The sequence below is a fragment of the Schistocerca americana genome, chromosome 2, assembly GCF_021461395.2.
Source record: "Schistocerca americana isolate TAMUIC-IGC-003095 chromosome 2, iqSchAmer2.1, whole genome shotgun sequence".
NCBI lineage: Eukaryota > Metazoa > Arthropoda > Insecta > Orthoptera > Acrididae > Schistocerca > Schistocerca americana.
The window spans coordinates 742,044,576-742,071,273 of NC_060120.1; the positions used below are offsets into that span (position 1 = coordinate 742,044,576).

Here is a 26,698-nt window from a genome sequence, read left to right on the forward strand (position 1 = left end):
GTATTAAAACTCTATTCACACTTGACCGAAAGGAACAGAACGCAATTAAACGTCAAAAACTCCCATGATGCTTATTTTGGGAACAGGCATTCCAAACCAACCCATTACCGTTATTATCATTATTATTATTATTATTATTATTATTATTATTACACTGCTCTGTAGAAGTTTAGGACGAGCTACATTAAGTAACATAAAATATTAGCTACTCGGTAGAAATGGACGACAATGCTGGAGCATGTTACCAGAGGTCTACCAACCGTACAAACTACATTTCATCGCTACCAGCAAAAAAAGAGGAAAATCTTCCTAAAGTACGAATATAGAAGTTGTGATTAAATTTTCCTGTACCAAAAATATTTACAAGCAACCTGGTTCATTCACAACGCCTTTGAGATACAAACAACTATGTTAGTTCGAACGTGGTAATTGCAAATTGCTATGATTCAAAAACATTTTGTTAATCACTACAATTGTGACTACACCTTGTCTTTACGTCCGTAGGCATATTTCAAAATTTTTAACAAAAATAAATGTTTACGGACATCAGACAAGTGCATATCATCCCATAATAAAAGACCGGTAACGCTTTTCTACACAGACCTTTTACCGTGCAGTGGAACAGTTCTGCCAAACCAAACAATAGCTAGCCAGTCCATCAGTAATCCTTTGTTATCTGTTGCTTTTTCTTTGCGAATGTTCCTTTGGCATAGTTTTACGCTTCAGAATAACATAGAAAGGCAGCTCTCCTCGCTTTGTTGTACCTGCTAACATCATAGCAACTCTTTTTCTTTCGTATGCATTGTCTCGTAATTACATACTTTTCGCCTCTTCATAATCACCTGCCGCATTGCTCGATACGACCCAAAACATGGGCGTCCTGTAGGGAACAGAAATGAGCTCTGTATCCCAGCGGTGGCTATGACATCATCACCGAGCCTGCCGCCTCCGCACGCTCGGAGGCCAGACTTGCGACTCTCCACCACCTCCCATTCAACTGTAAACTCGTCACTTGAGTCGGTTGTAGGGTACAAGTGTTTAGAAAACAGAGCGGAGTCCCGATTTCGCAAGTATAACAGAATGGCATTGCCGCTACATACGCGGCCGTTGGTCATGACGCTTATTGTATACCGATACAATGACTCACTGGTTAGCAGTAAAATTAGGCATATAAAAACAGGAGACCATCCAATAACACTATCAATCAATGCCAAGGTGAGTAACTGTTTGCATTGACTAGCTCAGTTTGTGAAATTCTCTCTCCTGAATACGTTATCCAGTTTTTCTGAAATTGTAATCATATGGTTGTCTGTACATGTGCAGCTCCTCTACTGATTTCCGTCCCATTGAATAATAATAATTTTAATAATTGTTGAAACGAATTTTCAGCAATCTTAGAAGTTAGGGAAATGATTGGTAAACTACACAGCTTGGTATTAGCCCCTAAAAGCAGTTTTCTATGTTAAAAAGAATGCAGAAATAACGCACATGTTGACGCGAGGACACAATAGTGACAGTTTGTGCCCAGATTTCGTTTGACAGGGCACATACACTCCTGGAAATGGAAAAAAGAACACATTGACACCGGTGTGTCAGACCCACCATACTTGCTCCGGACACTGCGAGAGGGCTGTACAAGCAATGATCACACGCACGGCACAGCGGACACACCAGGAACCACGGTGTTGGCCGTCGAATGGCGCTAGCTGCGCAGCATTTGTGCACCGCCGCCGTCAGTGTCGGCCAGTTTGCCGTGGCATACGGAGCTCCATCGCAGTCTTTAACACTGGTAGCATGCCGCGACAGCGTGGACGTGAACCGTATGTGCAGTTGACAGACTTTGAGCGAGGGCGTATAGTGGGCATGCGGGAGGCCGGGTGGACGTACCGCCGAATTGCTCAACACGTGGGGCGTGAGGTCTCCACAGTACATCGATGTTGTCGCCAGTGGTCGGCGGAAGGTGCACGTGCCCGTCGACCTGGGACCGGACCGCAGCGACGCACGGATGCACGCCAAGACCGTAGGATCCTACGCAGTGCCGTAGGGGACCGCACCGCCACTTCCCAGCAAATTAGGGACACTGTTGCTCCTGGGGTATCGGCGAGGACCATTCGCAACCGTCTCCATGAAGCTGGGCTACGGTCCCGCACACCGTTAGGCCGTCTTCCGCTCACGCCCCAACATCGTGCAGCCCGCCTCCAGTGGTGTCGCTACAGGCGTGAATGGAGGGACGAATGGAGACGTGTCGTCTTCAGCGATGAGAGTCGCTTCTGCCTTGGTGCCAATGATGGTCGTATGCGTGTTTGGCGCCGTGCAGGTGAGCGCCACAATCAGGACTGCATACGACCGAGGCACACAGGGCCAACACCCGGCATCATGGTGTGGGGAGCGATCTCCTACACTGGCCGTACACCACTGGTGATCGTCGAGGGGACACTGAATAGTGCACGGTACATCCAAACCGTCATCGAACCCATCGTTCTACCATTCCTAGACCGGCAAGGGAACTTGCTGTTCCAACAGGACAATGCACGTCCGCATGTATCCCGTGCCACCCAAGGTGCTCTAGAAGGTGTAAGTCAACTACCCTGGCCAGCAAGATCTCCGGATCTGTCCCCCATTGAGCATGTTTGGGACTGGATGAAGCGTCGTCTCACGCGGTCTGCACGTCCAGCACGAACGCTGGTCCAACTGAGGCGCCAGGTGGAAATGGCATGGCAAGCCGTTCCACAGGACTACATCCAGCATCTCTACGATCGTCTCCATGGGAGAATAGCAGCCTGCATTGCTGCGAAAGGTGGATATACACTGTACTAGTGCCGACATTGTGCATGCTCTGTTGCCTGTGTCTATGTGCCTGTGGTTCTGTCAGTGTGATCATGTGATGTATCTGACCCCAGGAATGTGTCAATAAAGTTTCCCCTTCCTGGGACAATGAATTCACGGTGTTCTTATTTCAATTTCCAGGAGTGTATGTTTTCGTATGATGAAGCTGGAATAAACAAGAATGCAACAATTTTTTTGCGCTGAAACAACTTTTCCAGGCATCACTTTCTCTAATGAAGCACATTTGCAGATGTATACACTGCTTCACTAAATTTTTGTCTTACACCCACCTTAGTCCCACAAACCACAGCTTCGTTACAGGCCATCTAAGCCCGAAATCGTCATTTTTCCATGTCGGTACCACTTTACAACAGAAAGATCGTGCACTCAACTTCTATACTTGGTCACGACTAGCTACACTCCAACATACGTGGTAAGATAGAATGAGTCAATGAATAGGAACCGACAGCCGTGCCACAATGCTCAGACTCGACGTACTTGCAAAACTACAGAAGAGAGGAAGGAAGCCGTTATAGCACTGACGTAACATTGGCGCCTTGATTTAGACTGTATGCAACTATCAGCCCCAACGAAGGCTAACGAATCCAAAAACCCGACCACTGAGTGGTCTGCCCCATCCATTCACCTATGTGAACAATGGGTCCACACTCACGTCCTTCAACCAGGTCTTGGCTGTTCGATCAGTAGACTTATGTCTATCTGCCCTGACTGTTACCTGTCAGCCGGCCGGAGTGGCCGAGCGGTTCTAGGCGCTACAGTCTGGAAACGCGAGACCGCTACGGTCGCAGGTTCGAATCCTGCTCGGGCATGGGTGTGTGTGATGTCCTTAGGTTAGTTAGGTTTAAGTAGTTCTAAGTTCTAGGGGACTGATAACCTCAGAAGTTAAGTCCCATAGTGCTCAGAGCCATTTTTTTCGTTACCTGTCAGAACACAATCTGTCAGTGAAGGCAGGTAGAGTCCACCAAGCAGTCACTGGACTGGTGTCCACATACAGTCAGAAAGGTCGGCAGGCTGGTTGGTGAAGCAGTGGGGCTGGGAATAGCTGCCTCTCCACCAAGCAGTCGTTGGTGTCCACATACAATGAGAAAGGTCAGCAGGCTGGTTGGTGAAGCACTGGGGCTGAGAATAGCTGGCTGCCCACCAAGCAGTCGCTGGTGTCCACATACAGTCAGAAAGGTCGGCAGGATGGTTGGTGAAGGAGTGGGGTTGAGAATAGCTGCCTCAAGATTCTTCTACTTCTTCTTCGTCTGTTCCCCTTTTTCTATGGGGTAGCCACTGGTAGATGTGTTTTGGCATAGTGACAGCTGATGGCCAGACGCCCTTCCTGACATCACCACTCCCCCTCGATACAGAATCTGTGTATCCCATCTGTCTGCATCTAGAGTAAATCACATTTCAAAATCCGAGAACATTTCCTAAATGCTTGCGTAACGTGTCTCTGAGACAGGATATGGGTACCAGCTCGCTATTTTACCAGTTAGATGTGGATAACTGCCTACAAACCACAGCCAGGCTGGCCAGCTTACCAGCCCCAGCACCTTAATATTTGAGGCAGATTCGATGTGGGGCAGCCTCTCTTTCCCAAATGCTAGAAGTGACGCATTTTCGAGTTCTGTTATCTGGGCTGGTGGTAGAGAGTAAACTTGCACTGCTTCATTTGGATTACTCGCTTGTTGTTCCTGCTTATCACCAATAGTCGCCAATCGCCAATTGGCACTGGCGCGTACTGTGTTCTCCTGTGATCGCATCGTGGTAGATGTACCGTATACACAAGGGGGATCGTTTCTGAGGACTCAGTAACACAGTGGAGACCATATCAGCCGTTGTGCGCTGCGTGCTACGTACCGTGTGAAGGCGGCCTTACTCCCACACTACACGGCTACGTACCTGCCTGCATCTTAGCGCTGTGCCGAAGGTTAAAGAGTGCGCGCGGGGCGGAGGGGCTATTTGCGTCTGCTGCGGACACAAAGGGCGCGCTCAGCCGCACTGGAGGCCTCCGGTGGCTCGCGGTCAGCCGGGCGGAGTCGCGAGGCGCGCAGCGGCAACGGCCGCGACTGCTGGCGCGGAACGAAGGCAGGCGCCGTCTGCAGCCGAGCGCGCGGCCACACGTACAGCCTACGTCACCGGCGAAGCTGCCGCACGTTCGTGACAAGTAAAGCTAGCCGCGTAGCCTGCTCGGCGGCGGATTAACTCTCCTGGTTCCGCCGCCATCAAGCACTAGCACATTGGAAATATACACTGTCCAGCACCGGCCGCTGTGGCCGAGAGGTTCTAGGCGCTTCAGTCCGGAACCGCGCTGCTGCTACGGTCGCAGGTTCGAATCCTGCCTCGGGCATGGACGTGTGTGATGTCCTTAGGGTAGTTAGGTTTAAGTAGTTCTAACTCTAGGGGACTGATTACAGCAGATGTTAAGTCCCATAGTGCTTAGAGCCATACACTGTCCAGCCCCATTAACTTGACCACCTGCCAAAAGCCTAAAAGACCACCTTTGCAGTGTGGACGTCCAGGAAGAGAGTCAATGAGGCTCTGGAAGGTACTCCGGCCGCTCGCGGTCAGCCGGCATTATCTGAAAACTGCCTTGAGCAGTTAAACGGAGAACCGACTCGGGGCGATAACATATTAGAATTAGATCTTCTGGTGACAAACAGACCCGAACTATTTGAAACAGTTAATGCAGAACAGGGAATCAGCGATCATAAAGTGATTACTGCATCGATGATTTCAGTCGTAAATTGAAATATTAAAAAAGGTAGGAAGATTTTTCTGTTTAGCAAAAGCGACAAAAAGCAGATTTCAGAGTACTTGACGGCTCAACACAAAAGTTTTGTCTCAAGTACAGATAGTGTTGAGGATCAGTGGACAAAGTTCAAAACCATCGTACAGTATGCATTAGATGAGTATGTGCCAAGCAAGATCGTAAGACATGGAAAAGAGCCGCCATGGTACAGCAACCGAGTTAGGAAACTGCTGCAGAAGCAAAGGGAACTTCACAGCAAACATCCAAAGCCTTGCAGACAAACAAAAATTACGCGAAGCGAAATGTAATGTGAGGAGGGCTATGCGAGAGGCGTTAAATGAATTCGAAAGTAAAGTTCTATGTACTGACCTGGCAGAAAATCCTAAGAAATTTTGGTCTTATGCCAAAGCGGTAGGTGGGTCAAAACAAAATGTCCAGACACTCTGTGACCAAAATGGTACTAAAACAGAGGATGACAGACTAAAGGCCGAAATACTAAATGTTTTTTTTTTTTCAAAGCTGTTTCACAGAGGAAGACGGCACTGTAGTTTCCTCTCTAGATTGTCGCACAGGTGACAAAATGGTAGATACCGAAATAGACGACAGAGGAATAGAGAAACAATTAAAATTCCTCAAAAGAGGAAAGGCCGCTGGACCTGATGGGATACCAGTTCGATTTTACACAGAGTACGCAAAGGAACTTGCTCCCATTCTTGCAGCGGTGTACCGTAGGTCTCTAGAAGAGCGTAACGTTCCAAAGGATTGGAAAAGGGCACAGGTCATCCCCGTTTTCAAGAAGGGACGTCGAACAGATGTGCAGAACTATAGACCTATATCTCTAACGTCGATCAGTTGTAGAATTTTGGAACACGTATTATGTTCGAGTATAATGACTTTTCTGGAGACTAGAAATTTACTCTGTAGGAATCAGCATGGGTTTCGCAAAAGACGATCGTGTGAAACGCAGCTCGCGTTACTCGTCCACGAGACTCAGAGGGCCAAAGACACGGGTTCCCAGGTAGATGCCGTATTCCTTGACTTCCGCAAGGTGTTTGGTGCGGTTCCCACACTCGTTTAATGAACAAAGTAAGAGTATATGGACTATCAGACCAATTGCGTGATTGGATTGAAGAGTTCCTAGATAACAGAACGCAGCATGTCATTCTCAATGGAGAGAAGTCTTCCGAAGTAAGAGTGATTTCAGGTGTGCCGCAGGGGAGTGTCGTAGGACCGTTGCTATTCACAATATACATAAATGACCTTGTGGATAACATCGGAAGTTCACTGAGGCTTTTGCGGATGATGCTGTGGTATATCGAGAGGTTGTAACAATGGAAAATTGTACTGAAACGCAGGAGGATCTGCGGCGAATTGATGCATGGTGCAGGGAATGGCAATTGAATCTCAATGTAGACAAGTGTAATGTGCTGCGAATACATAGAAAGAAAGATCCCTTATCATTTAGCTACCAAATTGCAGGTCAGCAACTGGAAGCAGTTAATTCCATAAATTATCTGGGAGTACGCATTAGGAGTGATTTAAAATGGAATGATCATATAAAGTTGATCGTCGGTAAAGCAGATGCCAGACTGAGATTCACTGGAAGAATCCTAAGGAAATGCAATCCGAAAACAAAGGAACTAGGTTACAGTACGCTTGTTCGCCCACTGCTTGAATACTGCTCAGCAGTGTGGGATGCGTACCAGATAGGATTGATAGAAGAGATAGAGAAGATCCAACGGAGAGCAGCGCGCTTCGTTACGGGATCATTTAGTAATCGCGAAAGCGTTACGGAGATGATAGATAAACTCCAGTGGAAGACTCTGCAGGAGAGACGCTCAGTTTTGAAGTTTTTGTTGAAGTTTCGAGAAGATACGTTCACCAAGGAGTCAAGCAGTATATTGCTCCCTCCTACGTATATCTCGCGAAGAGACCATGAGGATAAAATTAGAGACATTAGAGTCCACACAGAGGCATACCGACAATCTTTCTTTCCGCGAACAATACGAGACTGGAATAGAAGGGAGAACCGATAGAGGTACTCAAAGTACTCTCCGCCACACACCGTCAGGTGGCTTGCAGAGTATGGATGTGGATGTAAATGTTGAGCCATGCCTTCGGCAATGCCGCGGCCAGGTGCGCTAGATTTATCAGTTGAGAATCCATGGCACAAACAGCGTGATCGAAATGATCCCAGTGATTCTCGATTGGGATTAAATACGAAGGAGTTGGGCGGACGGGGAAGTATTGAAAACACGTCCTGGTGCTCTTTGAACCACGCACTTACACTGTGACTGTGTGACACATTGCATTGTCCTGCCAGTAGATATCATCATGCCGAGGAAAGGTCTAACTGCATGTAGGGGTGGATGTGGTCGCCAAGGGCAGAAGTATACTTGTGTTGATCCACTGTGCCTTCCAGAATGACGAGATCACGCAGGGAATGTAACGAAAACATCTGCAGACCATAATGCTCCTTCCTCCAGGCTGCACCATTTGCTTTCAGACGTTTCACATCATGCACGCCAATGGCCCGGCCGTATGATGAAGCATAAAACGTGATTCAGCTCAAAAAGCCACCTGTCGTCACTCTGTGGACGTCCAGTTGCGGTATGTCCGTTCAGATTCCAACCTTCGTCGTCGATGAACAGCTGTCAGCAAGGTTGCATGAACCAGGAGCCTTATATGGAAGCCCACACGAAGCAACGTCGCTGAACGTTCATTGAGGAGACTCTGTTGATAGACCCTTGGTTCATCTGGGCTGTCAGTTGCTCAACTGTAGCACGTCTACTCACCTGTACACATCTACGCAGACGTCGTTCACACCTGTCATCTATCGCCTGTGGTGCACCACAGTTGCCTCAGTGACGGTTTTGGATAGCATCAGTTTGCCATGCTTGGTATGCTTTGAACACGGCAGCACAGGAACAGTTTACAAACTCAGCTATTTCGGGACTTCTTCCCAAATGGCTCTGAGCACTATGGGACTTAACATCTGCGGTCATCAGTCTCCTAGAACTTAGAACTACTTAAACCTAACTAACCTAAGGACATCACACACATCCATGTCCGAGGCAGGGTTCGAACCTGCGTAGCAGTCCCGCGGTTCCGGACTGCAGCGCCTAGAACCGCACGGCCACCAAGGGCCGGCGAATTCTTCCCACCCTTGACCTGAAAGCCAATTATCATGCCCTTTTCCACATCAGATAAATGCCCCGTTTCTGCATTACGGCAGTGAAAGCACTGTTTCCCCGTCCCTCGGACACGCTTTATATTCCCTCTCTTGGTAGTGCTGCCATCTGCCATCTGTGAGCGGTTATTGCACGTTGACATTGAACGTAGGTGATGGTCACATTAATGTGACTGGACAGCGTATATCTCCCTTGCTTTCTTTTATTTTCAAAATACGACTTCCTCCTTCTAAGGCAAATATATCCAATGACGTTTCGTTCACTTTTGTATTTACAACAAATTAAAAGTTATTCATCTTTATCGCACTGATTACCACTGACGTCAATATGACTCCAATCTAAACTTCTTTTTGTTTCTTGAACATAACATTAATGAAAACAGAGGAATGACTGTTTTGTAGAACAGCTGTAATAGATGTTTTTATGTTAGTTCGTTATTATACTGCCAATATGTCCCATGTAAATTACTTGGGTCCTTATGATCACAATGCTACTCAGTGAAACAAAATAGTCCTGGTAGTAGGAGAGTTAAGATCGTGCGCGGCCAGTACCATGTGGGCTACCTATTTTGCAATATACACTTGTGTCTTTCCAGACCGATTATTGTTTTGCATCCATGTAATGTCTTCAGGCAGCGACTAACAAAATTTTGTTTCACTAGTTTAAGCTTTGGCAGGCACTTCGCACTTACATTCGTGAACTATTATCTGAACAATACAATCAACGATACTCCAGACTGTAGCTGTAAAACTACCGTAGGCTAGCATAAATAAAACTAGACTATACTTTTTCCTAGTAGCACTGGTCAGTTAATATAGTGCCCACTTTACGTATACGGTTGATGAATTGCACACCTATTGGCCTTTACCTCACATCGATCGCTTTGTTTACGTATGCGATCAGTGCTTTGATATATTAGCCTATAAACCGGAAGCGGTGAACCGTCTAGAAACTGAGTGAGGATACGTACAGGGCTGGATAACCTACAGAACATTTTTGTTCTACATAGTTATCCTCGTGTCCGTTACTTAAAAATAAACAGTATTTATATCAAAACTGAACTTGTTAATGTTTAATTCAGGTTTTATTCGAAAACTGTTAATTTTTAACGTGAAACCTAGGGATGCTGTAAAAATACAAAGATATACAAATTCATCGTATAGCGCTAGAAAATGCAGTTTCCTCAGAAAAATGATAAAATTTCTAAAAGAAACGCAATACAGAAATATATGAATCATTACTTGCATACTTCGTCCAACTTACATAAAACATATGTCTGTTATTCATAAGCAACTTCAGAATTTATCAATATTAAGACACTGTTGCCTTTGATCATGATGAAGAACTTTGTATTGTGTGCAAAATTACAAAAATAATCGTACGAAGTTTTTTATGTTTGTGGTTTTAGACTATATTTGCATCAAAGGTAATTGCCTTTGCTGTATAAAAGCGCAGAAGTGACGCGATCAACTAATTTTTATTACTATAAAATGCAAGATACATTCTGTATGGTTACAAAATTCGCAATTGATTAACACTGAACGATGTGCGGTTCCAGTTACGTGAAAAATAACCAACAAAAAACCAAAAGAGAGGTCGCCGGCTCCCAGTTCCTCTCTTACATATTCATTTGTGCTTCTTTCTCTACCACAACTACCAGTACTGCCGGTAATCCTGTCATTTACTACGTCTTTTATGTACTGTACCAAAACTACCGAACCGTAGTTTTGATAGGGCACTACTCTACTCAAGGCACTAAAATTATTCGTTACAATTTACTTTTATTACGAATAATACATCTCACTATCGCAAAACTGGTATCAAAATTTTTAACGTTGCGTGCTGACGCCATTTGTTCCCTGAAACTGACCATGTGGATAGGCTTTTATTTTCACTAACAGCTGAACTCCGTGACTTTGAACGCTGAGAATCGCACGAAAATGTGCTTAAGTCAATCGTCTGAGAAACAATGGTATGAGCCACACGCATGCAAAACTGAGCGTCTTACCACGAGAGACATGTGAATGATAACCTGTTCATGATCTAAGGGAGGAACTTTGGTAACGCGAAGAAACAAAATATCGATATAACAGGACCAAAAACACACGTTTCAGTGTCCAGACTTTTTTCTGTATTTCACGACACTTAAAATATTTAGATTATCTGAACAACAGGCTTTTTCCGCTCACCTGATAGTGTTGCACAGCTATTCAATCTTTAGATGACGAATTTCAAGGGAGTAGTCAAAGCAAAGTAGAACAGAACATCTGAATAATGCCAGTTTTTCACGTTTAACAGCACTTCTTCATTCAAGCAGTCCAATATCAAACACCACTCTAATTACATTTTCAAATGAGGATATTGGTATGTCAGTTTGTCATAACCTGTGTTTTGCCAAGCATATTGTAACATAAGCTTGTACTTCGCTGCAGAAGTTGATTGAACAGGAGACTTTGCTTTCATCACTTGACTGACGCCTCACACCTGTACTTTGAAGATTGAATAGTTGTGCAACACTATCAGGCTAGCAGAAAAAGCCTGTTGTTCAGCCAGTGTAATTATTTTAAGCAGAGTGAAATATAGTATAGCAGTAAGTCTCGAGACTGAAATATGTTTTGTATGAATGCATTTTTGTATCCCGCCTGGATAGGCGGCGCGTGTGTCTGATCCTGTGAACTGCTTCCGTAATATAGGCCGAGAGTGAAGGAAGCGAGTAGGAGCAGGAGAGGTGAAGCACTTCGATACTGTAAGTAACTTTAACACTTTTAATAGAGTCAAAAATACGAGTAAATATCAAATGCATTAATAACTTTGGCTAGGATGAGCACGTAGGTGTGAAGCCGTAGTCCATGTCTAATACTGTGAAGTTAGGATGACTGTTCTGTATAATCTCAAAACAAATACTCGTTGCTGTCCAAACCTTAACTACGTAACTAATACAAAGTCTCAGCTGCAAGCTAGCCCACTCGGTAGTAGAAGCGATATTTCCAGGCCGTCTGCTCTCGATGAAATGGGCCGAACTCCCTGAGTTCCACAGCGTCGGCCAGAGGGCGCTGCGGTCGGCGTAGCACTACGTGCCAACTTACGAGAGCGTGTATCTACGTTGTGGCATCGTAACTATCGACGCCACATGCATAGTATTTGTTCTTTTGAACATGTCTGAAATAACAGAGACCACGCATTTATATAATTTATTTGCCACATCCAATGAATCTACAACCCTCAGTGCGGATGCACATTTACGTTCGACCTCCAGCGGCTCAAATGGCTCTGAGCACTATGCGACTTAACTTCTGAGGTCATCAGTCGCCTAGAACTTAGAACTAATTAAACCTAACTAACCTAAGGACATCACACACATCCATGCCCGAGGCAGGATTCGAACCTGCGACCGTAGCGGTCGCACGGCTCCAGACTGTAGCGCCTAGAACCGCATGGCCACTCCGGCCGGCGACCTCCAGCGGAAATCTCTAACTAGCGAGCACGGAGCACTTGGACGGGGACTGCAGATAGGTGGGGCTAGACGGGAGTCAGAGTCGGCTGGAGAGTGTGCCAAGATAGTCTTTTACGATAAACGCTGTGTCCAGATGGAGCAGTGGTTAACGAACTGCCCAGTAACAGTCTGTCTTCGGCAGTGGTGAGGCATGTTCGCCTTGTTTCATCTCGCCTGTTGTGATGCTTGCGAGCGAGCGCGCGTTCATTTACTTTCGCGTAGCGGCTTGCCATCGTGTCCCAATCCATCGACCGTCATTGCGTTTTCCTATCGCCAAGCCGCAAATAAATTAACTTTTCCATCGGATCATGAACGACCAAAAGCCTATGAGATAGAACAGTTCATACAGGGCGAAATGCGTATCCCACTGCAAGATGTTCTTGGAACTCATTTTTCTATCCTTAGCACCGCTTTGTACATAAAACTGGCGAATGAACAACTGTGCGCCATCATTGTGGGGCGCCATGATACCGAAATCTGACGGCCATATAGGGGATGTCGCGTTCGATCACGCTGGTTTTGGCCTCCAAACGTTGAGGGGTTTCGAACCCTCGTTTGAAGTGCAGTCGAACCTTGTGGTAGCCGCCTTTAAATCTTACAGCAACGCCCTCAGTCACTTTGCTTAAATGTGGAAGTCATTCAAAACCTACTGTCCTCAATGGTGTCCGTCAGAAAAAAAATTTACCTGAAGAAACATGTGCCCTCTTAGTTGGTTATTGCCAGCTTCTTCATGTACGATGGCCAGCCGCACACTTGTTTAGATTGTAGCCACGAAGGCCATGTCCATTCTGAATGTCTCCAACATAGACTGGGTCAGGAGCCAATCAGAGACGCCCCTCCCCCTGCGGCGCCGATTGTATTACCTCACGCATCAGCAGCGAGTCTACCTGGTGCACCCCCTCTGAATCAGTCAGCACTGGAGTCCACTCCTCTCAACGACATGATGGACTTTTTGCCTGTCACTCCTATACTGCCGCCGGAGGAAGTACCAACAGATGATGGCAACCAGCAGATGCTAGCCGTCTGTCTCGACACAATGGTTGTTGATCATGGAGCTGTACCGACCTCGGCTTTTCAGCCCTCTGGCCGCATGTCGGACGATAGTCATTTGCCATCTGACCTGGAACAAGAAGTTAGGAAGCAACGGTCGCCAAGGGAGAGACAGCGCCGTGCCCCCTCTTATGGTTGTGTCCATCAGAAGCACGCACAGGATGACGTCTCTCCTGCTGATTATGTGCTGTCCTCTGATTCCCAGACACTGCAATGTCTCTTCTCGCCTCTGTCTCCAGTCAGCATCCACCTACAAACACTAACCTTCCCCCACATGCATCTGATGCGGTTGCTGCCCTTTTTTGTGTCTGACGGGACCTGTGGGTCCAACTCTGACAGTGTTCCACTGAAATGGCCCCGTGAGACATCTCTCTCCTGGACAGACGATGTTGATGTTGAGGATGGACGTTCTGGAGGTGCACAGAGTAATACATCCGCTCCTCCCCCATAGTGGGATCAACCCCTCTCCGTCACTGTTATGTGTGCTTCCATGGGAGCCCAACAGGGACCTCCCCACGTTTCCTCTGTGTTTGCATCATCAGTCCTCCTGGCATGGCAGCTTTTCGAACTTATCAGACAGCCATGGTTAATGTCAATACCATTTGCATGCACATAAACTGTATGCTGCAGACGTTGACGTTACCCTCGTTCACGAAGTGCTCTCCATCGCTTTACAGCACAGTTCTCCTGTGCTTCCCCTACTGGTAGTGGGGTGGTGATCCTATGACATAAGATATCCTGTCTCCTTGATGCCAGACTTAGTGGCTTTCAGATCATCAAAGTCTATGCACTACCTGGTTTGGGTCGCGCCACCAACGTTCCACTTTCTTCTCCGAGGCAGTCATGCCTCTCTTCCTGGGTCGACAGGATGCCTTAATCATGGGAGACGCAAAGACCAAATCCCACGTCACTCTCTAGGCATGGTACTAGCGGCAATTGTCCATCAACTCAGCCTTGTGGGCTCTTGGGAGCATATTCATGGTGACTGTCAAGCGTTTATGCATTTCGCTAGCCATTCTTCCAGTCGTCTAGATTCTGCCTGGCAATATTTTTGGAGGGTGCAGGCTAATGAAATGTGGCCTGTTACATTTTCCGACCAGGACATATATTTTTCTGCCTTCAGTCTCTGTGGTCATAGGGTGTGGAGTGGCCAAGGACCAAGGACACTGAAAACAATTCATCTTACTGCACCTAGCTGCTGGTAACTCATTGCAACAACTTGGACAATTTGTCATCAACGCTGTGATGCATGTCAGTCTGCTCTGTTATGGTGGGCCCTCTGCGCAAAGCCTGCCCTCTGCAAGGCCTTGACTGGATACAGAAGGGAGGTTGTGATGTCGCAGTGATGAACGTATTCTCCAGAATTACACTATGATGCCATATTCGCCAGAGCTTGAGACGATGGTGAATTTTGCCAAGGCACCGTTCACTAACCTCTTTCGACGTCGCCTTGAAGAAGCTGTGGTCAGGGTGAACACACATGATGTTAGTGTAGGAGTGTCTGTCTATGCACCACGCGATAACAAATTGGCGCCACCAACGGAGGACTTTGATTCGTTTTCTCATGACTGATGATGGGTGGCACTTAGATACACAACGCGATATAGGGTGTGCTCTCCATGTACATTATGTTCTGTTGTACTCTGCACAGTGTCACAACCCTGTCAAATTACAACTGTCTCCCAACTCTCCTTTGGCTCGCTTCCTGGGGATGCAATTATGGATCTGCCTGCTAATGTCATGGAGGACGAAGCCCATTATGCTATCCAGGCAGGTTCTATGAACAGATCATCTGACCCTGATGGACTTCCACTAGAGTTTTGTCGGATATTTCGACCCTCGCTGGCGCCAGTGTAGACGGAAATTTGTCGGGACTTTGTCACCTATCGCGCAGATCCTAGACGATTTCCTCAATGGTCTCCTCATACCCATCCACAAGCCTCAGGGTACATCATGGATATACGATAACCGCCCCTTGGCATTTCTCAACAGTGACACGAAGATTTTACCACGCTGTTGGCTGCACAGCTTAAACGAACACCTACTTCATGATTTTCCCTGATCAAACCTCTTTCGGAGGTGCAATAACACCACCACTGCCATCTGTCGCTACTGAGACATAATCGTTCTTGCTCACATTTGTCATATGCCTGGACTTTTGGCTACTTTTGATACTTCAGCCAGGTATTCGATCGTGTCGGTCATGACTACGTGGAAGTGATGTTCCACAAGAGTGGATACCCTGATACCGCCAACGATGTCTTAATGCGCCTTCTTCATGGATCGACGTCTTGTGTACTCTACAATGGCCATCTCCTTCCTTTCATTTTGATCCGTTATTTGGTGCATCAGGGATGCCCACACTCTGTGCTGTTGTATGCTTTCGACGTGGAACCGTTTCTCTGCAGCCACCATCAACGCCTGTCTGCGATAGCTTTCGGTGGCCATGTATTCAATCGCACTGCTTATGTGGGCAATATCGTCCTCATTCCTCGGAGCAGCGTTGAGGTCAGAAGTCACTGGTATGTGTTACCATCTACAGCAAAGCTTCTGGTAGCTACCCTTAATGTGCGCAAATTGAGCGGTATGGCTATAGGTGTGAGGGCTTCCTGCGAACAGCGCTGCTCCAATGCGTGTAGCTGCTATTATCTGATGCTTAGAGCTCGATTTTGCAAGAGATCTGCGGTGCACGATTTCCATCAGCTGCTGGTGCCTGCCATCCCAAATACGAGATAGGCTCCTAGATCATCGTTCATGAGCCGTTGATCTTCTGCAATGGACACAATATGTAAGTTTCTATTTGACATCACAGATCCCCATTCGGCCCAATGCATGCTAGTGGAATTGGGTTCATATGTTACCATGGCTTGCTGTTCAGGGTACAGTACGAGACTCTCATCTACCAACAGTGCAGGAGCGGTTTAGGCCTGTATCAAGTGTGAACAATAACGATTATGTCTCAATAACGACAGAGGGCAGTGCTGATGTTATTGCATCTCCCAAATAGCTCTTCTCGTCGGATCTCAAATGGTGCCATTTTTTCCTCGAACTGAGCTGTCCGTACTGTGGTATTACCAATGCACTTGATGTCCACAAAGATGATGTATGGCTTTCTTCAGCAGAACAGGTAACTGACTGTGATTGAGGGGAAGCATCCCCACGTCCACTGGCGCGCCGTCTGGCGATCGGTGTGCGCTGGTTATCTTGCCACTGACGTTCAATCCGCATGATATCTTGCAGTCAATTGGAAGCAAGTCTGCGGTTACGCCTCAACGGAATTCACTTTGCAGACACCTTGTCGCGTGTCATCTGTGATGTTCTGAACTCGGGCGAGCATCACCTGGTGTGCGGATCGGCGATAGGCGTCTGGTTCTTGGTGCGACAGATGATGGCCTTAATTACTCATACGACTCCTCATCAAATACCTCTTCACCCAGTCCTCTTTCCGTACTCGAGATAGTTTCCACAAACGAAGACGAAATCTCTGAAGTGGATTTGTAGACATTCAGTTCACTGCTTGTTGCTGATGGCGAGAAAAATGTCCTTGAGTTTTGGCACTTCCTTAATGAACGACATTGCGCAGTTGTATGCAATCCCAAACACAGTTTTTCTCCAACTTTCTTTACAGTGTATTTCTTAAACAACTACAGAGTTGGGGTGTTACTCCAATAAGAGTTGATCCACGTCTTCTTCAGTCTCAGTACTGGTTCGAAACTTCCTGGCAGATTAAAACTGTGTGCCGGACCGAAACTCGAACTCGGGAAGGTCTCGAGTTCGAGTCTCGGTCGGCACACAGTTTTAATCTGCCAGGAAGTTTCATATCAGCGCACACTCCGCTGCAGAGTGAAAATGTCATTCTCAGTACTGGTTCTTCTCTGATCGTTGGGATCTTCTACTCAGAGACACTACGCATCGATAGTCTCACCCAGTGTAGCTACTTGCCACTCCCTCCTCGTCACGACGTCATTGTCTTGCTATGAAAATTAAAAGAAATAAAAATCATTTTTGTGTCTTGAACATCCATGTTCCCTATGCTTTCTGTGGTTCCTGGGAGAGGGAATGGGTGAAAGGCTCATGGTGTCCAGGCCTCGGGTTGCGACCCCAGCCCATTTTGCCCGCACCCCTCCCGGGTTCGAGTCCCGGTTCCGCACACATTTTCACTAGTCCCCCTTGATTCCGCAAAAAGTCCCGATGCAGCTGATATCATTAGTTCCTTCCCTTTCCTTTCTCCCACCTCCACCTTCTGTTTAAATAATTTTGAAATATGTTTGTTTTTAATCCTATTGTATAGAGATTTTGGTTCTTCACGTTACGAAAGATCCTCTCTTAGAACTTAAATAGATGATCATTCAAAGGCCCTCGCGGTAGAACTGGTAGTTTTGTATGCGAATAACTCATAACACTGATTTTGAGATGATCGACTTAAATTCTAAGCATATTTCCATTCGTTCTGAGCGTTAGAGGTCAGGCAGTTCTCTTGTAAGTGGCACCGGGTTTTTATTGTCTCTTGAATTGCCGGCAAACAGAACTGACAATTGCCGAACGTCGCATGCGATGGCTTGAAATAATTTATAATCAGTTTTGAGATAGTATTTACAGCCGAAGCTAAAATTTAAAAAATCGTATCTACATCTTTCTTTAGATTATTATTCACCAGTTCACAGTTAAGCGTGTGGCAAAAGGTGCAAAAAACTTCTTTTTGACTATTTTTCTTCCACTCCACTCTCGGATGGCACGTCGGAAAAAGAAACATCAAAATTTTTTCGCGCGAGCTCTAATTTCTGTTATTTTGTCACGATGGTTATTTCTCCCTATGCTGATGACGATCGAAGGGGAAAATTACCGATTGTAATTTCGTGAAAAGATTTCGGCGCAGCGAAAAAGGTCTTTATTTTAATCACTACTACCCTTATTCGCTTATCATATCGCTGACACTGTCCCCCCTATTTAGCAATAATACAAAGCGAGCTGTACTTCTTTGAACGTTTTCGATGTCAGTAATCCTATCTGGTAAGGATTCCACATTGCACAGCCATACCACAGGAGAGGACGGACAAGTGTATTGCAAGCAGTCTCTTCAGTTGATTTATTTCATCTTCTAAGTATTCTTCTTCCAAAGAAACGCAGCCTTTGGTTCGTCTTCCTTGCAGCGTTCTCTAGTGATGGTTTCAATCTAAGTAATTCGAAATTGTAAATCTACCGTTATTATAATAAGACTCGACAACTTGTAAATATACGTAACAGATATTTCATGCAATTTTTTTATCATGCTTGTGGAGGCCCTCCAACTTTTTGCTACTCAGAATCATTTGCCATTTCCTGCACCATGCAGATATCTTATCGAAATGATTCTGTAAGTCGTTTCACACTCTGATGATTTTATTCTGTAAACGACAGCATCATCTGCGAACAATCCGAAAGAAGTGCGCAGATTGTCTCCAAAATAAATTACATAGATAATCCCTGCTGGAATGTAATCTGCACACTGAGCAAGTAGTAAAGGAAACAAAGGACAAATTTGGACATGGAATTAAAGTTCAGCCGGCCGTTGTGGCCGAACGGTTCTAGGCGCTTCAGTCTGGAACCGCGCTGCTGCTACGATCGCAGTTTCGAATCCTGTCTCGAGCGTGAATGCATGTGATGTCCTTAGGTTAGTTAGGTTTAAGTAGTTCTAGGCCTAGGGGACTGATGACCTCAGATGTTAAGTCCCATAGAGCTCAGAGCCATTTGAACCAATTAAGGTTCAACCAGAAGTAATAAAATCTTTGATGTTTGCCGATGACATTACAGTCCTGTCAGAGACCGCAAAGGACTTGCAAGAGCAACTGAATGGAAGCGATATTGTGTTCAGAAGACGTTATGAAATGACAATCAGTAAAAGTAAAGCAAGGGTAATGGAATGTAGTCAAATCAAATCAGGTGATGCTCGAGGAACTGTATTAGGAAATGAGACGCAAAAAGGTAGTATATGAGATTTACTATTTGGGGAGCTAAAGAACTGACGCAGTGTCATTAATACTTCATTTAAATTAGTCTGAGGATGTATTTCCTGATCGCATACCTTACACCAGAAGGAATTATTGTGAAAATCATTCCTGAGACGGTGCTGAGTGAACAGTAAAGTAAGAAATAAAAAGAACCATGTGATGTGTATATGAAGTACCAGGGAAAGAACGAAATACACGTTATGCTAGCAGGAAATATGGTTCAAATGGCTCTGAGCACTATGGGACTTAACATCTATGGTCATCAGTCCCCTAGAACGTAGAACTACTTAACCCTAACTAACCTAAGGACATCACACAACACCCAGTCATCACGAGGCAGAGAAAATCCCTGACCCCGCCGGTAGCAGGAAGAACAGAAAAAAGAGGGTTACTAAACGCATAACAATAAAGGGGTGAGAACTGGACACGATAGTCCTTTGAAATGAAAATAAGAACTGACAGAGCCAGAAACTCAACACCGACAGAAAACAGTTCATGCTACTGTAGCAATTCAGATGGAAAACGTCTGGAGTGTGATATACACTTACTCTAAGTACGGATAGAAAAGTTTGTAAATGAGCCTGAAGAGAATCTTCAATTACTTGATACTGTGTCATTTTGCTACTACAGGGCGAGCCATATAAACCCGAACTACTTCAATGGGTAATAATTTCCCTCCGAAAGCTCGTTAAAACGGGAAAGTTCTTTTAATGATCTCAGTAGCTCTGGGAGAATCAGAAGTACCGCCCATTGTTGGCATGTTGTTTCTACGCGTAATGTCCTGTGTCCGGTATAATGCCGCGCTTGTACGGCTCGTGCTAGTTCGTTCGTCGATCGCGGTTTGAGAAGCGTTTTATAGTTCGAGCCTCGTGACAATAAAGAACAGATTAGTGATTTGTTTTCAGTCTTTAGCTAGGAGATACATACAGTACACACTTAGAGAGAGGATCTTTATTGTGAAAACTTATTGGGAGACAGACTCAATGGTTACAACACAACGGGAATTCCGGAAAGAATTCAGTGTGTGCCACGTTCCAACAAAGGCAACAGTTTTATCGATTGTAAGGAAGCTGCAGACAAGTGGTGTACTAAACAGTGACAGTAGCAAACATAGTCCATCACCGACTGCAGAGGTTATTGATTATGGTCGAAGACGCTTAGGGAACTCTCCAAAGAAATCGTTGCGTCGATTGTGCCAGGAGACAGGTATTTAAAATGCACATGTCAGAGAGCTACTACCATAAAGAACGCACATGTCAGAGAGCTTCTACCCTAAAGAGCGCACGTCAGAGAGATGCAACCCTAAAGAGCGCACATGACGCAATCATTGCAAGAAACAGATCATGAGAAAAGAATGCGTTACTGTTGATGGTTTCAAGGATTTGATTTTCAGCTTCCACACATTCTCTCCGTAACATGGTTTACGGATGAGGAATGGTTCCAGGTGTTAGGCTACATCAACACACAAAACCGTAGTGTAAACCCTCATATCACTCACAAAACGCCACTGCGTGACAAAAGGGTTGGAGTGTGGTGCGCGGTGTCAGCTTCTAGGACTGTTGGCTCTGCTTTCTTTGAAACTACTGTAGATATTACAGTTCATACGGGCATCTTCCATACATTTGTAGAGCACTTGAGTGAGATTATTTCCAACAAGATGAAGAAACATATTACACATCTAACGATTCCATGTAACTTGTAACCAGTTTCTTTGGTGACCGAATAACCTCAAAAAATTCGTACCGTAACCCTCCCCACATCTGACCTAAGGCCCCCTACTTCCAGATTTTTTTTCTTTTGTGGATATCTTAGAAGCCGAGGGTGCAAGAACAGACCACGGACAACTGCTGGACTCCGTGAAGCTATTACATGCGAAATAAGCAACACTGGCGAGGATACACTTCACAGAATGTCGCGAAATACGCTGAAACGAGTACAGTTGCGCGTTACCGGTGGTGGAGGGCACATCAACATTTGTTGTGAGGACTTTGTGTGTATTTATGTAAGTATGTATGGTATCTCCCAATTAAGTATTATCATTTCAGAAATTTGCAAATGTGACCCACTATGTGTTATGACTCACTGAAGTAGTTCAGGTTTATCTCGATCGCAGTCACAAATAACCTGGCGCTGTATTACTCGAAATTACTCTCTCCCTCCAAACTGGCCCAAGAAGGCCCAACACTACAGACCGACCGCCGTGTCATCCACACCCGACTGGGCGTCATCGGATGCGGATTTAGAAGGGCGTGGGGTCAGCACACCACTCTCTTGGCCGTTGTTAGTTTTCGCGACCTGGAGCCGCTGCTATTCCGTCAAGTACTCCTTAGTTGGTTTCGCGAGGCTGAGTGCAACCCGTTAAGTCAACAGTGCATCGCGGCCTGGTGGTCAATCTTCCAAGTGCCAAACGCGCTTGGTGCTTAATTTCGGTGATCTGACAGGAACCGGTGTATCCATCGTGGCACGAACGCTGACTGATCGAAACTACCCGAAGTTAATTTATCAGAAACAAAAGTTACAGAAATGGTTGCTACTGGTAAACATATTGTCAAGTCGTGCACTGATAGCCGTCCCATTACGGATTCATCTTCCATGACCTCACAGTACTCCCAGTTGATCTGATACTTCATTATGTCTTCATTCTCTATAAATGATTCCATTAATACTAATCGAAATGTTCTTCTTCAAATATGCGATTAAATCATACACTTCTTGCTAGCGACATTTTCATATTATGTATGAACCATCCACGTTTCTCTTTGTGAACACAGTACTCTACATGTTATAGAGTGAAATTATCGTACGTTACATTTACGTATTTTCCTCCTCGAAGGAAGGAAACAACAGTTGCATCAGGGGTGGCCAAGATTTCGGATTATGGGTCATGTCCGGCAATGAGTGCCAAAGTTCTCATCCTCGCTGCACTTTTCCCTCTCGGCCACGTCTCGCCATCTAAGCGCGAGAAGGGGGATGAGGGGAGAACTGCAAACGCGCCAAATTTTAATGGCAGTGCGTCGACCTCTGTGGCCGAGCGGTTCTAGGCGCTTCAGTCTGGAACCGCGCTGCTGCTACGGTCGCAGGTTCGAATCCTGCCTCGGACATGGATATGTGTGCTGTCCTTACGTTAGTTAGGTATAAGTAGTTCTAAGTCTAGGGGACTGATGACCACAGAAGTTAAGTCCCATAGGGCTTAGAGCCATTTGAACCATTTTGAATGGCAGTGCAGTCGCTCTGCTTACGACTTGGTTTTATATTTAACATTTGTCAACAACATAGATTACAAACAGTACGAATTTGCAGTATTATTTAATTATTTTTGGTGAATAATATAATTTTTATCTGGTACAAACTGTTGGCATACAACCAGACACAGACAATTTCACAGAGTTTGGCACTCTAGTTTAGTTTCGTAATCGAAGAAAGAGCTTTCACACAAATACGTCGATAGAAATATTGCAGCACTTTTGCGATCTCATTATGGAGTCTTGGAAACTCTACCTGACGAAAGCAATATAGACGCCCTGTGTAGTACTAACGTATAAAATTTGTCACTGTAACTGGTATTGTGTTGCAGGTCAGTCAGTTATATCTGCATGTGTACACGGGCCCTTTTAACTGAAACGGCAAACGGCCCCGCAAACAGCTCTAAAACGGATGTAAGATTGACAGTGTCCTGCAAACTGTTATAAAAATATGCTTGTAATTCGTTCATGTCGACCAGGAATTTTTCAAATCTTGCGTTTTCTTTAACGTTAAGCTTAAGGAACTGTATTGCCTTTGTCAGAATGTATCCCAACTCCAACGCGATATTTTTTTAATGCATCCCCATCAAATCAGAAAGAAGTTACCTTTCAGGCTCTTATTGTGGGCAGTTTGCAGTCAAGCCCACTTAAAATTCTAAGTCTGCAGTCCATTGCAGATCTCCTAATTTTCGTTCCTGCATTCCTTTTTCCTTCATAAATTCAAAAATAGCGAGTTTTAAATCGAAAAATCGTTCCAAGCATGTCTCCTGACTTAACCAACGTACTTGACAGTAATACAGCGTATATCAAAAAGAATCATCCGATTTTTAAAAAATCATAACTATTGTGTTATTTGAGATATGTGCGTGAACAACATACTATTGTAAAGAGCAAACTCCCGAGTTTTACATGGTTCCCGCTAGGTAGCAGCAGTAGGCGCCCTCTTCAGTTCTGGTAAAAATGGTGTCGGAACAACAGAAAGCTATTTGTGTTCTACGTTTTGCGCAATGCAGGTCAGTAATAACTGTTCAGCGTGACCTTCGTACTAGGTATGGTGTGGATCCTCCTACAGCACAGAACATTACACGAAGGCTTAAAAATTTCGCGAAATACGTTATTTGTGTAAAGACAAATTGCCGGGCCGTCCCGAAGTGTCTGGCACAAAAGTCGAACGCATCTTTCATAGTTGCACAAGTAGACCACAGAAATCCGTTCGCCGTGCAGCTCGAAATACCCCCTATGCCCGTCTGGCGTGTGATGAGTCGACATTTACACATGAAACCATACAAAATTCAGCTACTGCAAGCTATTCGTGAAGGTGACAAACAATAACTTGTGGAGTTCTGTAATTTCGTTGTTGGCAAGATGGAGGATGAGAGTTTTCTTCCAAGCTTAGTGTTCAGTGACGAGGTAGCATTCCATTTAAATTGAAAGGTGAACCGCCATGACGTGATAATATGCGATACGGAACAACCACATGAAGTTGTACAAAGTGAGAGGAACTCTCAAAAATTTAATGTTTTGTGCAGTTTCACGGGAAATGGTGTATGGCCCACTTTTCTTTGCTGAGAACACTGCTATAGGAAGCGCATACCTCGATATGCTTGAGAACTTTCTTTTCCCACGGTTGGAGGGTGATTCGAACGACTTAATTTACGAGCAGAGTGGGGCACCGCCATATTGGTATCTGGAAGTGCGGGAATTTTTAAATCAAAGGATTACTGAACGATGGATCGGTCGCACAGGACCAAATGATTCAGCCTTTCATTATTGGCCTCCAAGGTCACCGGACCTGACTGTATGTGATTAATTCTTGTGTGCGTTTATAAAAGACTGTTCATGTGTCTCCGTTACCAGCAACAATGAATGATCTGAGACATGGCTTAACAGCAGCTGTAGAAGCTGTAACTCAAGACGGGCACAAAATTTGAATGCTGCATTGACATTTATCGTCCCCACACCCCTCCTATCCGCATTCTCCGCCGAGGATGCGGATAGTCCCGGTGGGCCACTCGTGGCCTGAAGACGGAGTGAATTAAGTGCATTAAAACTGACATTTATCGTGCATCTAAAGAGAGGCATATTGAACACCTATCGAAAGGTACGAAAAAAAATTTTAAGTTTCCCGTTCATCAAAAAACAAAATTTATTGTGTATGTTTATTAGTTTCAGAAATGTAGATGTGCCAAATTGAATGATTCTCTTTGATACACTATGTATATGAAGTCTCCAAACTCTTCGTTCTGTTACATTTAAATCTGTTGCACATGACAATGTGATAATGCGTGCGACTTCAGAAATTTTACAATGTGCACCACCAGTTTCTTCATGTGCTCCATGCCTACAAATTTCACATAAAGTGTTTATTGATGTATAGAACAATGAATCCCGTCTGTTGATCGTTGTCATTTCTTGCTCTTTCATTGTCGACTAAGTCTTTAAATTCTTTCTGTATGGTACTCTAAATGGTGTTTCATAGCAAATATGCAGTACCCGTTGCTTATGCTAATTGAGAATTCTCATCCCTCTCTTCTGTTAAAATTGGTTTTTCGGAAAAGCACTGTTAAAAACATGAAATTGTAAGAATGAAATATACTTACAAGGTAAACAGAATCGCAAAGTGCTGCATTCTGCTACTTGTTACGTGTTCTCTTCACTGCACGTTACATTTACATTGTCAGTTCACCCAAAGATGTTATGCATGTTATTGATGTGTTATGTTTACACTGAACACAAATATAATCGAAAGCTGAGGCTTGCCTATTTCGTTTACTGTGCATCATAATTCAGTTCTATATTGTTTTATTTTGTATTATTAAAATTTGGATGGGCGTCTGTGCGCTACACCAACACCAAGAATGTAGTAATTCGGTTCATTTGTATTCATCAACAGTCGCAGCCCTCATGATGCCCGTCCTTTAGGCCCGAAATAATCAACGCGTCCTGTGTGTACAAGCGGAGCTGCACGCCAAGCTCGCCGGTCGGAAGTAGTAGCGGAGGGTGGCAGACAGATGGCGTGGGTGTGCCAGGTAGCTCGCTGCCACCACTTTCCAACTGTAGGTAGAAGCCTTCGTAATGTTCATCGGAAAACCCGCGTGTTGTATCGCAGTATTTCTATTTATTGCGACAGCGGACTATTAACAAATACACTTTATATAAAAATTGATGCATCGGCCGGGAATCGAACCCGGGCCGCCCGCGTGGCAGGCGAGCATTCTACCACTGAACCACCGATGCTACACGATTGTTCTATATAGTTTCCGTAAGTAATGGTCTTGTAAGTTTCCATTTGCAGGAAGTAATCAAATAAAAATGGTAAAATGATAACAGATACTCCTCTTGATTACATCAAATCTCACGTTCAGACAAGATTTCGTTTGTTCCTGCTTGACCACTAAGTGATCTACAACAATTAGGTGTACATAGAGTTTATGTCGTGAAAGCCATACCTGAAAACAAGAAGGAAATATTTATTAACAAGAGCTCTGAAATATGTAGTTTCAGAGTTTTTTCCCTGTATAGTACGTCAGTTGAAGGACCTGTCGTTATTACTGTTACATTATGCACTTCAAGGAAGATGCAAAACACCTCGCACAACCCTAGGCTCTGGTGCTCGGCTCGGTTGCCGCGACGAGTCAAACTGCCGTCATCCCCACTTTTAAAGACCCATAGATACCTAACATTTAATAATAAATGAAATAAAATACCGGCATATAAAATGTTGCATGATTTGCTTCCATTGGTACCACTAAAGTACATCGCTTTAGCATAGCTTGCTAGAAATTGGAGATCAGAAAAATACGTCAGTTGCAAAGCATTTGTATAGAAATTCGAGAAGTACTGTACCGGTGTCCCGCAATCAGTTAAGAACTATAGTTAAATTCTTTTTTCTTGGCGGCTCGCGCATGCCCGCCCAAACGCGGGAGATTGCTGCGTTGCCAGTTGCAAATGACGCACGCTCCAAGAGAAGCAGCGCCATAGTACGGTTTTGTGCAGACACATGGTGTTCCGACTGCTTTGACACACTTATTATTCGATCTCACAAAAACTATTTGCTACAAAAATTTGATTTTTACACATCTTCTTGACAGATACCTTCCCCCCCATAAATGACTTGATTTTGTTTCGATGTTCAACGCAGTTATTGTGCA

General features: G+C 45.0%; 1 protein-coding gene and 1 non-coding gene across 2 annotated transcripts in view; one reads left to right on the top strand and one right to left on the bottom strand.

The window, feature by feature from the left end:
- Positions 1–26,698, top strand: part of LOC124594396 (retinal guanylyl cyclase 2-like) — a gene marked incomplete at its 5' end in the record, with an annotated part of 448,596 nt that overhangs the window by 152,997 nt on the left and 268,901 nt on the right. The gene's annotated exons all lie outside the window — the stretch shown is intronic.
- Trnag-gcc lies at positions 25,714–25,784 on the bottom strand. Its single transcript has one exon. It is a non-coding gene; the product is annotated as a tRNA-Gly (tRNA).